Consider the following 15,074-nt stretch of genomic DNA (forward strand, 5'->3'; position numbering starts at 1 on the left):
CCATCCCTACCTACCATCTGACTGGCATCTCTGCATGTCGGCCTTAGAATCACCGAAGATGCTAGGTAGAGACACAGGCTCAGGACTCTGCCCATCAGAACCCAGCTCCCCAGTAAGGGGCCAACAAGCACCCCCAAAGATAGCCCCATGCTTTCAAATATTGAAGTGCACCAAAGACCCAGGGCACAAGATTCTTCTGCATCCATTCAGATCTATCTGGGCTGACTTCCCAAGAGTAGTCCCAAACCAGGGGTGGCAGCACACTTGGCTAACGAGACTTGAGGACAGTTCCTCACTGCTCCCTGTCCAGTGCCCCCTGCCCACTGCCCCCATCCCCTGTGCACTGCCCCCTACCTACTGCCCCCTGCCCACTGCCCCTACCCATTGTCCCCTGCCCACTGCCCACTGCCCAGGAGGATCCACCTGGCCCAGGGCAAGCTGTCCTCTCTCCACAGCCATTCAGGTCAGAGCACAGCTCCTCTGGCATGTGGGGGTCCAGAAGAGCAAGCTTAGGGCTATTGCACCCCCTGAGCCTTGTGCACTTAGCCTGAACCCCAGGAGTACCCAGCACCTGCAAGTGTTCTTTACCACCACTGTCTCCCAAACTGTTCACCCTACCTCAACCCCAACCATGGCTGGGGTTCACTCTTACCACACTAGCAATATGGAAGCCAGTCCTCTCATGATGGCTCAGCACGGGTGCTTTAGGATTTGGAAAGAATGTGCTGTGTGGCTAAGGACATGGGGTGGATTAAGGCATTCAATGTATTTTCAATTTATGGTGTTTTTACTTAGACAAACTTCCCATGGCTCACATACACACACAGGTCACTGCTTCTAATGGTGGCTCAAAATAAAATCGGGGGCCCCTGGAAGGTACCCTTCAGGTTGGCTTAAACATTTGTGTTTCTTGTCTACTCCCATGTGTCATGCAACACTCAAGAGCCTCCCACACCTTTGTCACTTTCCTTCCAGGTCCTTCCTCCTAGTCACACAGATCCTCCATAGTACACCTCTGGACCTATGGCATGCTCTCTCAATCTCTCTCTCTCTCTCTCTCTCTCTCTCTCTCTCTCTCTCTCTCTCTCTCTCTCTCCATATACAGCTCGTATACTCAACCCCTTGGAGCCTTCCTATAAAAAAGACCCCCATAGACCCATAGGGCATAGCACTATAAGGAGGTGTGGCCTTGTTACAGTGGATGTGGCTTTGTCGGAGGAAGTGTGTCACTAGGGGTGGGCTTTAAGGTCTCCGAGGCTTAACACTGGCCAATGTGTCACTCTCACTTCCTGCCACCTTCGAATCAAGATGTAGAACTCTCAGCTCCTCGTACAGCACCATGTCTGTCTTCATGTTGCCATGATGTAATGGACTGAACCTCTGAAACTGTAAGTCACACCCAATTAAGTTGTTTTCCTTTGTAAGAGCTGATTGGACATGGTGTCTCTTCACAGCAATAAAACCCTAACTAAGAATCCCAGTGACAATGTCAACTGGGTAAAGGCAGAGCCAGCATTCAGTGTATGTGTGTGTGTGTGCATGCGTCCATTATGAGTGTGTGCATGTGTCCATATGTGTGTGTGCAAGCATGTGTGTGTACATGTGTCCATACATGTGTGTGTATGCAAGCATGTGTGTGCATGTGTCCATACGTGTGTGTGTGCAAGCATGTGTGTGCATGCGTCCATACGTCGTGTGTGTGTGTGTGTGTGTGTGTGTGTGTGTGTGTGTGGTGTTCATGTACACATGTGTGTGTGAAGGCAACAAGTCAGATTCTGATGTCAACCCTGAACACCATTCATTTTGCTTCCTTAGAGACAGGGTCTCTCACTGCGACCTAGGGCTGGCCTATCTGGTTGAGTAGCTAAGTAGACGAGCCAGTGACACCCAGGAATCCTCCTTTCTCTGCCTCCCCAATGATAAGATTACAAGCAAATCTCACCACACCTGGACACTTTACAGGGATTCTAAGGAATCCCCACTGCTGTACTGTCACTCTCTCAGAGTCCTCTGCAGAAGAGTTTCCAAAGAGGAGGTGCTCATTGTGAAATGAATCGTGGTGAAATGGGCCAATCACAGCAGTCCAGACACTGAAAAGTTCAAAGCCAACATAGGCTCCATAGCATACCTGTCTCAAAAAGATCTAAAGGAAGGGAAAAGGAAAAAACAAGAAGATATATATCTTCTATATATAACCTTTCTCATTCTCAAACATATATATCCCCCAAGTCACAAGCAAAAAATGGAATTGCCAACTTGGTACAGGGCTTCATTCTGGCCTCAATCTATCCCCTTGCCCTAAAAGCAACCCAGATTCCAAACTGTGGCCTTGGGAACTCAGCTCCAAGAGGACATCCACCTGAACCTTTTCTGTGCCGATTCTCATCCACCACAAGTGAGAAAGAGCCAAAGCCGCGGTCACAAAGGTAGATCTGCCACCGGGAATCTCTGCCAGGCGGATCCACTGCAAGGGGTCCAGCCTGCAGCTGAATGGAAACCAGAGAGGGGCTTTCTGGCCCCAGGGCCTGCAATTCATTAAGACTAAAGGGGAATCTCTGAATGAGCCCTTTGTGGATCAAAAATTCTCCACTGGAAACCCAGCCAAATAACCCCACAAAACTGGCTTCACAACTTCTCTGGAGAAAGCCTTCACTACCCCAAGGACTGAAGACTTTTGTTCCAGACCTGTGAGCCCCAGAGACTTAGGTTACCAAGGGGTGACAAGCATGGCCAGTTGAGCCCACAGCTGTCCAGATGTGGGAAAGCCAGAAATAACACATCAGCTTCGAAGCCAGAGCTCAAGCAAGCCAAAATAGCGCTCTTCTAGGTTTTGTTTACTGAAAGAAATGCACACCGCACGTCATCTACTAGGACCAGACCAGACCTGGAAGCTGGTCATGGACCATGGACGCCTTCCTCTGATGGAACTGGGCCTTCTTGGGTTTCCTTGTGTAGTCACATGGAGGCAACTGACAGAATCCTCCTGAGGTCACAAGCAGGTCATAAATTAGAATCACCTAAGACTTTGCAAGCTCCACACACCAGGACCAGAACCCCACAGATTCTCACCTGGGTGCAGATATTTTTTTTCTTTTTCTGTGTGTGTAGCCCTGGCTAACCTGGACCTACTTTGTAGACCAGGCTGGCCTCTACCTCACAGAGATCCACCTGCCTCTGAGTGCTGGGACTAAAGGTGTGTGCCACTATCTGGATGAGATGTTGTGGGGCAGTGGGCTGTGCACAGACAGCCTGGTCTCCAGTCGAGCAAAGGTCTGGAACCCTGAGGACCCGATGCCGATGGAAGGTATCCAATCATGTCTCCTGGGTCCTTGACTCCTATCAAAGCTACTGCCCCCACAGCGCCCGCAGGAGAGGTGTGTGGCTATCAGTCACGTAGGAGCAGCACCAAGCCACATGCGAATAAGGTCCCGACCCCCCCCCAGCTCTTAGTCCAAGCCAATGAGAGGTACCTGCTGTTGAACCCTGAATCACCCCCAAAACTCTATATAAATCCATCCAGGGAGTTAAAGGTGTGAGAGAACTACTCCATTGTTGTCGTCTGAGTGTTTTGTTCCAAGAGCTGTAACACTTGGGAAGAGATCTCCTCTCCCGAAGAAGCACGGCCGGAGGCTCCACTGCACTCCTCACTGGATAGTCGCCTTTCGTTGGCCCAGCCCAACCCAACTCAGTGCAGAGTGGCTCGGAGTTACTGAGTGACCTAGAAAGCACGGCAGAGACTTCGCCTCCCTGCCCGCACTTACTTCCCATTGCCGGAACCCTCACACCAGGCCTGGCCAGAGATCTCCGTGGAAAGCCTCTGGCACTCAGACCCACGAGATTTTAAAGTGGAATGAGTGTCCCTCACCCAAAATGTATCTGCCCTGGACCTTGGAATGTCACCTTGTTTGGAACAAGGATTGAGATTGGGAACACTAGCTGAGGTCACCGCCGTGGGCCCAGTGACCCATGTCATGTTGAGAGATGGGAAGAAGATGCAGGGAGAGGCAGTGGGAGCTGGCAGAGAACATGGCTGTCCAGGGCTGCTGGAGCCAGTTCCTCCCACACTGCCAGAGAATACATTTATGAGTCCTGCACCACCTGGTCCATGGTGCTTTGGGTGGTGAGCCTGAGTAAATCCACACCTCGGGTGACTTGTAGGCAGTAGCATTCTATCTAAGCTCCGCCCCACAGTTACCTGGCAACAACTAGGTGCGCCTGACCCACTATAAAAGAGGCTACATGCCCCCTCTTCACTCTCTTGCTTTCTCTTGCTCTTCACTTCCCCCCTTCCCATCCCCTTTCCCCCTCTCTCCACGTGCTCATGGCCGCCTCTTCTCCTCTACTTCTCTTCTCTTCTCTTCTCTTCTCTTCTCTTCTCTTCTCTTCTCTTCTCTTCTCTTCTCTTCTCTCCTCTCCTCTCCTCTCCTCTCCTCTCCTCTCCTCTCCTCTCCTCTCCTCTCCTCTCCTCTCTCTCTCTCTCTCTCTCTCTCTCTCTCTCTCTCTCCCTCCCTCCCTACCTCCCTCCCTCTCTCTGCCTTTCTCTGCCTCTACTATCCTCTTAACCCCCCTCCCCATGCACTTAATAAACTCTATTCTATGCTGAAGCACCCCTGCCCCCACCATACCTGACTACACCTCCATAGAACATATCCTCCATCTTTTTATAAACACATCAGTAGGGAAGCCCAAAATTCCAGGTACATGAAGCCTCCAACGCTGAGACCCATCTAGAAGCCAGAGTGACTGGGGCAGGGAAGGTTCTAGAACTCTGCAAACCTCTGCAATCCGCTTCCTGGCTGTGCTCCAGCATCTACATAATAAAATACTCGTCTGGGTCTTGCAGACTGTGACGTGGTGGTCTGGGTGGCGTGCCCTGCTAGGAAATGTTTTTAAAAGATCTCCATGTGCTTTTGATGTGCAGTCAGGAATGTGAGCAGGGTCCAGAATTAAAGGTACTGGAAAATAACACCTGGCTGGCTCCTCGTGAAATGGGCAGGGTAGCTGCTGGGCCCAAGCCTGTGTCCGCTTTCCTACAGTCTGCTGAGCGCTGTGAGAATGGCTCCTTTGTCTGGTTATCTGGGTATGCCTTGGCTATGTTTTATACTCAGTCGAATAAATGTGCTTGGATCTGTGCATCCTGGTGTGATACTGTCTAGTTCAGGATCTGGAGTCACCTAGAAAGCACTTCTGGACATATCTATGATGAATTTCTAGGTTAAGTTAATTGAGGTGGGAAGACCCACCCTCTGCATAGGCAGCAGAATCACTCTGTGGGTTCAGGTCTCAGGCAAAATAAAAAGGAGAAGCAAGCTGAAAAGCAGCATTCATATCTCTCTCTCTCTCTCTCTCTCTCTCTCTCTCTCTCTCTCTGTGTGTGTGTGTGTGTGTGTGTGTGTGTGTGTGTGTCTCTCTCTCTCTCTCTCTGTGTGTGTGTGTGTGTGTCTGTGTGTGTGTGTCTCTGTCTCTCTCTCTCTCTCTGTCTCTCTTTCTCTCTCTCTCTCTCTCTCTCTCTCTCTCTCTCTCTCTCTCTCTCTCTCTCTCTCTCGTTTCCTGACTGTGGATGCAGTGTGGCCAGCTGCCTCAGGCTCCGGCAGCCATGCCTTTCCTACCATGATGTACAGAACCGTCAAACTGCAAACAGGATAATCCCTTCCTCCCTTAAGATGCTTTGGTCGAAGAACTGAGAAAAATCACCAACACGTCAATGAGGACGCTCCCCAAGTTCTCCTTGGAGAAGAAAGCAGTCGCCAGCACTGGTGCCAGACAGACAAGCGATGCAACATGAGAAAACGGTGCAAATCTGAGGTCTTTGTAGAGGAGGCAGGTCACTAGGGTGGGCTTTGAAAGTTACACCTGGTCCCCAGGTCCTTCCTCTTTCTCTGCTTCCTGTGTACCACAAGATAAATAACCTTCACCACACACCCCTACCCCTAGGGTCCTGCCTCACAGAGACATAGCCAAGTGACCATGGACTGAACCATGAGCTGGTTGTTTTCATGTTGTTTTCAAGTAGTAACAAAGGTGTTGGTTACAACACCATAAAGAATAACTACAGCATTCAGTGACTAGGGCTGGAGATGGGGACCAGTGGGTCATTGGAGCTCACCCAGCTCCCATAAATCCCTACGTTTGACTCTGAGCATCCCATGAGCTCAGGTGGGATGACACACACCTGTAATCCCAGCACTCAAGAGACTGAGGCACAAAGACCAAGAGCTCAAAGTCACCCTCAGTTGTGTAACAAATTCAAAGCCAACCTAAAAACCATGAGACCTTGTCTCAAAGAAGGAAAGTCATTCAGGGGACAGAAGCCAGAATTACTAACTCTGAACCTGACACTGTTCTGGATGGCATAGGCTGACCTGTCCTGTCCCCTAAAACACATACATGCTCATCTTAAACATGCCACCTCAGATAGTGAAGTTATTTGGAGTTAAGGTGAATTGAAGCCATTGGAGAGATTTCCTAACCACTGTGACAGGTGTTGCTACAGGAAAATAAGAATATGGCTCTCAGGGGTGACCTCATTAGGAAAAGGCAGCCTAGCAGGCAAGGAGAGCCCGCCTTGAGAACCCAGCCCCGCCACACCTGGACCATGGTCTCTGGCCTGCAGGGCTATGAGACAGAAAGTATGCTTAAGCCCCAGACCGAAGGCTCATTGAGACTGGAGCACTGGGTTCCTTCACATGGTACAGTTCCTGGTCCGTGTGCCAATTTTGTGCATGTCGTTGTTATGACCTTTTGTAATGAAAACAATAAAGCCTTTTAAAAAGGAGTTCATCGGCCTGCCCAGTGCACACATTCAGCTAATATTCAAGCCAGGGTGAAGCTGGAGACTGCTCTGCAGCAAAGGCTGCCTGCTAGGTCAGAGGCCAGGGATAAGGGGAACTCCCCTCCCACAGGGGATCCAAAGCCTTCAACACGTCCTTTTTTTCTACCCTGAGCCCAGAAGAGAGATCAGAACCCCCTAACCTTGCCCAAGAGGTTTTTCTTTGAAGGTTGAGGGCCAGAAAGAAGGTTGCAGTGGTGACATCACTGAGACGGTCTCAGTGGGCAAAGTGCTTGCTGCCCAAGCATGAGGACCCGAGTTCACATCCCCAACACCTATATAAAAGTGCTAGCTGCAGCACGCAGCATGTATCTGCAATCCCAGAATCCCTAGAGCCTGCTGGCCAGCCAGTCTAATCAATAAGCTCAGGATCAGTGAGGGACTGAGTCTCAAGAAATAAGGTGACGTGTGACTGAGGGAAAACACAAAAGGCACACATGTGCCCATGTGCACACACACAAACATGGGGACACATGTACAGCACATACATGTGCTCACACACATGTAGATAGAATAAGGGATTGTAGGCTGGAGAACGAACTCAGCAGTTAAGAGTGCTTGTTCAATTCCCAGCACCCATCTGGGAGCTCACAACTCTCTGCAACTCCAGTAAAATGAGCGTGTGTGTGTGTGTGTGTGTGTGTGTGTGTATGTGTGTGTGTATGTGTATGTATATGTGTGTGTATGTGGGGGGTGAGTATGTCTGTTTGTGTCTGTGTGTGTATGTGTGTGTCTATGTGTCTGTCTGTCTGTGTGTGTGTATGTGGGAGTGGGTATGTCTCTGTGTGTCTATGTGTGTGTGTCTATGTGTGTGTGTGTCTATGTGTGTGTGTGTCTATGTGTGTGTGTCTATGTGTGTGTGTCTATGTGTGTGTGTGTCTATATGTGTGTGTTTCTTGTGTGTGTGTGTGTGTGTGTGTGTGTGTGTGTGAAAGAGGCTCAGTGGGACATGTGTAGTCACTGGATCTGCATACTCTACATTTTTTGTTAGAAATTAGCAGGTTTTAGCTTTTTTTTTTTTTTAAAGGTAGCTAATTTAATTTTCTGAGCAGAATACACACAGAAGTAAAAAGCATCAAGCGTACATTTCGCAGACAGAAACCCAGGCTCAGAAAGTCTGCTCCACTGTGCTTCAGATCTGTAAACCAGGGCTGACAGCTCTGGCCCAGGTGTCACGTCCATGGGAGGTCAACATTAACTCCACTACAATTTTAATATAATGAAAAGGCAGGTTGTATTGAAATAATGATAGGATAAAAAACCAAACATGACAAGGTGCCCTAATAAATAATAAGACCATCTACGCAGGTTGGTTCCCTACCCAAGCCATCAGCAGTGCATTTGAGTGGCTAGGAGTCTTGAGTATATTTTTCCTTTAATTAATCCATATTTTCTAAGGTGAGCTGACATGAATCATTTTACAACAGTTACTTTCTTAAAGTAAAACTAGAAGTATCCCATCACTGAAGGGAGAAGTTTCCTTCAGTTGCATGGCCCATGCCTGATGAATGAGCTCTCGTCTAGGCTCCTGTAGGCAAGCAACCCTAACAAAACTCACTGGGCCACCAAAACAAACAAGGAAGAGTCAGAAACGTAGTGGGTGGGGAAGAGGAGAGGGTCAGGAGGAGGAGGGAGTGGTAATGGAGGTCAAGATAAGCAGAATATGTTATATACATGCATCAGTGTGGCACCATGGAGCCCGTAATTATACATAACTAATAGATTCTAGTGAAACAGTTTAATCCCCTCATTGCACATAACCCCATGGACTCCCTAGAAAGTGCAAATTAGAAACCCAACACAGGTCGACAGTTCAGCCCCAGTGAAGGATCTGGTATTTGAAGTGTGGCCTTTGACCAAATACAGCAAACAAGATCTACAACTTTGCTTCTCTCCAACCGCAGGCCGGGGGCTGGCTGAGCGAGTCCCTGACCCTGCCACAGTTGCACAATGTAAACATTCAGACTGGGAAGCATGGGGGGCGGGGGTGAAGTGGGACAGGTGAAACAGGAGCCAGCTCTCTCAGTCCCTCTGTCCCTCATCCTCTCTCTCTCTCTCTCTCCGGAGTTCCTATGAGAAGACAGACATGTGTAGTGGTGAAACCAAAGGAAAGTGAAGCAGCCGTCTACCTGCCTGGTCTTCTGTGTAGCAACACGAGGTTTCTTCCCAGAATGGCCTGAATGTGTAGAGCAAACGGGAGGAGTTACGGAAGCCTGTGAGACTTTCTGAGAAAGCAAAACCTGCTCGTGCAGGCACAGACGTTGACGTTTGTGTTCCTTGAGGCTTTAAGTCCAGCACAGGTGCTGGGACCTCAGGGAGGCCTTCTCATAGCGTGCCAAGGAGAGAGACTGCGTGTAATGGTGTCTAACTCACAGCCCTTCCCCAAGGCTTGTCCATTAAGCCTTGGTCCCTACCACATGATGCTACTGGGAAGCTCCTGGTGCATAAGAAGTTAAGGCTCTGGGTGTGTCTTAAAGGAGAACGGGGACCCTGGCTCATTTTACCTCTCTCTCTTCCCAGCTGCCCTGAGGGATGCAATCCCTCCCATGTACACCTACCATGATACTTCCTGCAAACCACAGGACTCAAGCAACATGAACTACAAGCCTTTTATAGTTGATTGCTTGAGAAACTTTGTTATCCTGCCGAAAGCTGACCAACAGCAGGCACACTTAATATTCTTCTGTTGCTGTATTTGGCTGTGGCCAAAAACTCTTCAGGAAGGCAGGCCTTGTTTTAGCTCATGGCTCCAGAAGGACAGAATCCTCATGGCAGGGAAGGGCAGTCAGCAAGCGGGAAGATAGCTGGTTGCATTTTTCATCCATACAAAGGAAACAGAGAAAGGGGAACAGGAAGTGGGGTGAGAGACTATAAACCATCGAAGCCTGGCCCCAGTAACACACTTCCTCCAGAAGGCTCCCTCTCCTCCAGGTTCCATCATCTCCACAGGCAGCGGCTCCTGCAGGGGACTGAGTGTTCAGGCAATGAGCCTGTGGGAGACATGTCTTGTTCAGATCACCACAGTGTACAGGAGGGTGAAGTGGTGTGAGCCAAGGAGCTCTGTTCTGACAGCCCACTGTTGAAATAACCCACAGACTTCCTGGGGAGCATTAATCCATCACCGAGGGTGGAGCCCTCCCAGCAGAACCACCTCCTAAAGGTCACACGCTGTTGCCATGGCACCTAAATCCCTTTCTGAACATTGGGGCACTGGAGACCAGTGAGTACGACAGTGGCCTGACGGCGTCTTTGGCAAAGATGCTCTGTTTCTGTGTCCCGACATGAGCCACGGAAGCCACAAAACAGATCTGACAGATCTGCAGGAGGTGGGACCCACCTGACAGGTGCAGCAGGCTGCCTGCTTCTCCTCGCCACACCTGGCTCCTTCCCACTAACCATGAGGGAACTCTGGTGTCGTAGTTAGGGTTTACCGCTGTGAACAGACCCCACGACCAAGGCAACTCTTACAAGAACAACATTTAATTGGGGCTGGCTTACGGGTTCAGAGGTTCAGTCCAGTATCATCAAGGTGGGAGAAGAGCAGCATCCAGGCAGGCATAGGGCTCGAGGAGCTGAGAGTTCTACCTCTTGTTCTGAAGGCAAACAGAATACCACTTCCAGGCAACTAAGATGAGGGTCTCAAAGCTCACCCTCACAATGACACATCTACTCCAACAAGGCCACACACTTAGTAATAGTGCCATTCCCTGGGCCAAGCATATTCAAACCATCACATCGGGCATTCCCAAGGGATGCAGAACAGCTTGAGTGAAGGAAAGCATGTACCATGTTATTTTGACATACACACACAGACACACACATACATATATATATATATATACACACACATACATATATACACACAGAGAGACACACATATACAGACACACACAGACACACACATACATATATACACACACACAGACACACATATACAGACACACACATATACATATATACACACACAGAGACACACATATACAGACACACAGATACACATACAGACACACACATACATATATACACACACACAGACACACATATGCATATACATATACACACGCACATACATATATACACACACAGAGACACGCATATACAGACACAGACACACACATACACAGATACACATACAGACACACACCCTATCACTCACATGGAGCAGCATGGATATGTCCAGTCTGCAGCTGAGTACAACTTGATTATAGCCCAACATTAAATCCTAAACTGTTTAAAACATGATGGTTTTTCCCGTTGTTTTGTTTGTTTGTTTGTTTGGCTGGTTGGGGATTTTTGTAACTCAGTTTCATGATTCTTCAGGATGGACTTCATAGACGGACTTTGTAGACGACAATGTCGAATCGCGGTGTCAGAGGCTGAACAGCTGGATCCTGTGTGGAAAATGCCCAGCCTCTGCTCTGAGAGCCCTGTGCGCCAGAGTGGAAGAGACCCTGACTGAAGATATACCCACAGGACATGGCACCCCAGTTCAGAAGAATCAGGTAACAGAAATGTAGGCCAACATGAAGGACATCACCCAACATAGCCACAGCCTTCTGTAAGTCACACAGAGGCAGGCCAACCATAGATGTCTGGTCTGGGTGGCTGCAAGGCTCAGCCACTGAGCCAGGCTCTAGGGATCATCAAGAAACCCAGTGAGACCAGCTCTGGGCCATAGAACCCGGATGGCCTCCACCGTTCTCCTTCAGTCTATTAAAAGCCTCGAGTCCCCTGCCACATCCTGATTCTCATTCAGAAAGCAGATTGACCTCGGGCACACGCCTTATTTCCCTAGGTTGTGTCTGCTTTTTTCTTGAATGGAATTGTTAGGTTGTTTGTTTCGGTTCCTCTTTGCGGATACCAAGGAAGCCGTGTTCCCCTTTTCCTGGTACTAGAAGTGCGTCAGTTTGAGTAATAGCAAGTTAAAATAGTGAGGACTCAGGGGCGGCTTTGCGGCTGGACTGTCGGGCATCTGAGGGAGGTACCTCTCATTGGTTTGTTTGTTTGTTTGTTTGTTTGTTCTATATTCTTGCCAACTATCCCAGGGTGTGTCTCTAAGCAGATGTGTGTCTGGCAGGACATAACAAGAACAGCAGAGATGGAAGGCTAATGTATCCTTGCCTGAAGGAATTCATGAGTCTCACTTCTGGGATACAGAAGTGCGAGGGATACAAAGTCACCATCAATGGCAGGGTGGGGTCCAAGGCCACAGAGAGCACTGTGTCTTACCAGGCTGCTCAGGGCCTAGCTCTTGAACCAGGGCTCTTTCGTGGTTCAAAGTAGATTAGAGCTGGGGAGACAGTTCAGTGGTTAAACCATTTGTGCATAAGCAGCAGGCTTGAGTGTAGATCCCAGAACTGACATAAATGCCAGGTGGGTTTGATGGCCCGTGTGTAAAACCAGTGTAAGCATGTCCACGCGTGCACATGTGTACATGTGCACACACATACATGTGCATACCAAAAATGCAGACACATGAAAAGAATAAAAGAAAGGAAGAAACTATCTACCACACACAGGCCTGCTTCCCCATGCCCAGTGTGATCACAGGCCTGCTTCCCCATGTGCCCAGTTTATGCAGTACCGTTAATCAAACCCAGGGCCTCATCAGGCTTAGAGGACCTGTCAACCAAGCTGCATCTCTGACCACCTGCTATCTTTTAAAGGTAATTATCTTTCATTTAAGAGTGCAAACTTAAGGCAAAGTCAGGTTTGGGAAGATTTGCCACTGTTCGTGAGCTTCTTATATATTTTGAATTTAACCCTTTGTCTCCAGGGTAGCTTGTACATATTTGCTCCTCTTTTCCTCCCTCTGTGGACTCTTTTCTCCACTCCCATTTGCAATAACAGGGGAGACACTACATCAAGCAAGAATCCATACAGCGAAAGACCAACGCTGCCCGCCAACACTCAGGTGTGGGTGTGGAAAGCCTCACAGAACAGAAGAGCAGGTCCTCGGAGCTGGGTAACAAGTCACAGGACACAACCACAGGGAGATGCGGTGATCAATGTCAGAGGGACCCGTTGTGCAGCAAAGCAAACTCGTGCCACTGATAAAAGCAGCCAGTTTCAAAACCATGCAGCACGGACATTAAGTGGTTTAATCAGAAAAAGCAGAAACTGTAACACTGAGCTAGAAGTGTTCCTTAATGAGCTAGAAGTGCCCACCACTATGCACACATACTTCAAAATGTCCTTCTGTAGAAAATTGAAAAACACAAAGGTCACCTGACAATCAAAAAAAGACGGAAGGGAACATTAGTCAAGGGCTGCCACAATGACTCCACGGGTAAAAGCATTTAGTGTGCAGCCCTCAGACCTGAGGTTGATCCTGAAGCCCATGTGTACTGGCTGGTTTTGTGTCAACTTGACACAGGCTGGAGTTATCACAGAGAAAGGAGCTTCAGTTGGGGAAATGCCTCCATGAGATCCAGCTGTAAGGCATTTTCTCGATTAGTGATCAAGTGGGGAGGTCCCCTTGTGGGTGGTGCCATCCCTGGGCTGGTTGTCCTGGGTTCTATAAGAGAGCAGGCTGAGCAAGCCAGGGGAAACAAGCCAGTAACTCACATCCCTCCATGGCCTCTGCATCAGCTCCTGCTTTTTGACCTGATTGGACTCCAGTCCTGACTTCCTTTGGTGATGAACAGCAGTGTGGAAGTGTAAGCTGAATAAACCCTTTCCTCCCCAACTTGCCTCTTGGTCATGATGTTTATGCAGGAATAGAAACCCTGACTAAGACACCATGTGAAGGTGGAAGAGAGAACAAACTCTACAGAAGGCATCCTCTGGCCTCCACACGCATGCCACAGCACACACAACACGTTACAGGTGTAATGCCTGTCCTACATGCAACACACAACAGTAATAATTCCTCATTTTAAAAAAATCAGGGAACAACAGAGAGAGGGTTCAGTTGTTAAAGTGCTTGCCCTTGCAAATGTGAGGACTGAACAAGTTCAAATCCCAGAACCAACATCATAAATGCTGGGTGTGTGTGTTACTCAGGGTTCTCTAGAAGAGTGGAACTGATAGACATTATATACATATACACATACACATGCACACACATGTGTATATAAGGAACATATGTGTGTGGATATATATATATATATATATATATATATATATATAACTGGGAAGACCCACCTTTAATCTGGGACATGCCTTCTGCTGAGATAGATATATAGATATATAGATATAGATATAGATAGATATACACACACACACACATATATGTATATATATATATGGATTTGTTTAAGTGGCTCGGTCCAGCTAGTCCAACCATGACAGTCTTCCAGTGGAAACTCCAAGAATCCAATAGTTCTTCAGTCCATGAGGTTGGATGTCTTAACTGGTCCTCAGTACATACCTGAATCTGGAAGAAGTAGGCTCTGATGCCAGTGAAGGAATGGACTTGTCAGCCAGAATGAGGGCAAGCAGGCAAAGAGAGCAAAGCTTCTTTCTTCCATGTCCCACAGAAGGCTTGGCCCAGATTAAAGGTGGGTCTTCCCACTACAAATGTTTTAAGTAAGAAAAGTTCCTCACAGGTGTGCCCAGGTGCTTGGGTTTTAGTTAACTGCAGATGTAGTCACGTTGACAACCAAGAAGAGCCATCAGAGTAGGTTTGTAGCCTTCCTGTAATTTCTGCCTCTGGAGGCAGAGATGGAGATCGCAGAGCAAGGTGATTATGGAGAAGAATTACATCAGCGAGCTCTGGGTTTGATTGAAAGACCTGACTCACTGAATAATGTAGAGAGAAAAGAAAGATGATTCCCAACATCAACCTCAGGCCTCCACGTACATGCACACACACGCATACATGCATACCACACACATGCAGAGATATATATATACCACACACATGCAGACATGCATATACCACATGCACATGCAGACATGCATATACTACACATGTGCAGACATTCATATACTTCAGATACGCAGATGTGCACATACACTCATGCATACCACACACATGCAGACATGCATATACCCCACATATGCAGACATGAACATATACCAATACATACCACAAACATGTGGACATGCACATACATCCATGCATACCACACACATGAACATGAACCACCCCACACACATGCAGACATGCACATATGCCCATGAATACCCTGTTTGTATGTTTTTTCCTTGCTTACTTGTTTCTGAGACAGTATCTCACATACCCTAGGCTGACTTCAAACCATTATGACTTTGAACTCCTGATCCTTTGGCCTTCCAAGTA

The 15,074-nt window shown here is 48.3% G+C and overlaps 2 long non-coding RNA genes across 2 annotated transcripts in view; one reads left to right on the forward strand and one right to left on the reverse strand.

Annotated features, from left to right (window-relative positions):
- 1600002D24Rik (RIKEN cDNA 1600002D24 gene) overlaps positions 1-9,020 on the reverse strand; it is a 97,955-nt gene extending 88,935 nt beyond the window's left edge. Inside the window, exon 1 of the long non-coding RNA NR_040484.1 lies at positions 8,959-9,020. This is a non-coding gene — a long non-coding RNA (RIKEN cDNA 1600002D24 gene). The remainder of the gene's footprint in view (positions 1-8,958) is intronic.
- Positions 1,351-13,216, forward strand: Gm41508. Its single transcript, XR_876299.1, has 3 exons — positions 1,351-1,388; positions 11,150-11,331; positions 12,680-13,216. It is a non-coding gene; the product is annotated as a predicted gene, 41508 (long non-coding RNA).
- Positions 13,217-15,074: the final 1,858 nt, after the last annotated feature.

This window comes from Mus musculus, chromosome 16, assembly GCF_000001635.26.
Source record: "Mus musculus strain C57BL/6J chromosome 16, GRCm38.p6 C57BL/6J".
In the NCBI taxonomy this organism is placed as follows: domain Eukaryota; kingdom Metazoa; phylum Chordata; class Mammalia; order Rodentia; family Muridae; genus Mus; species Mus musculus.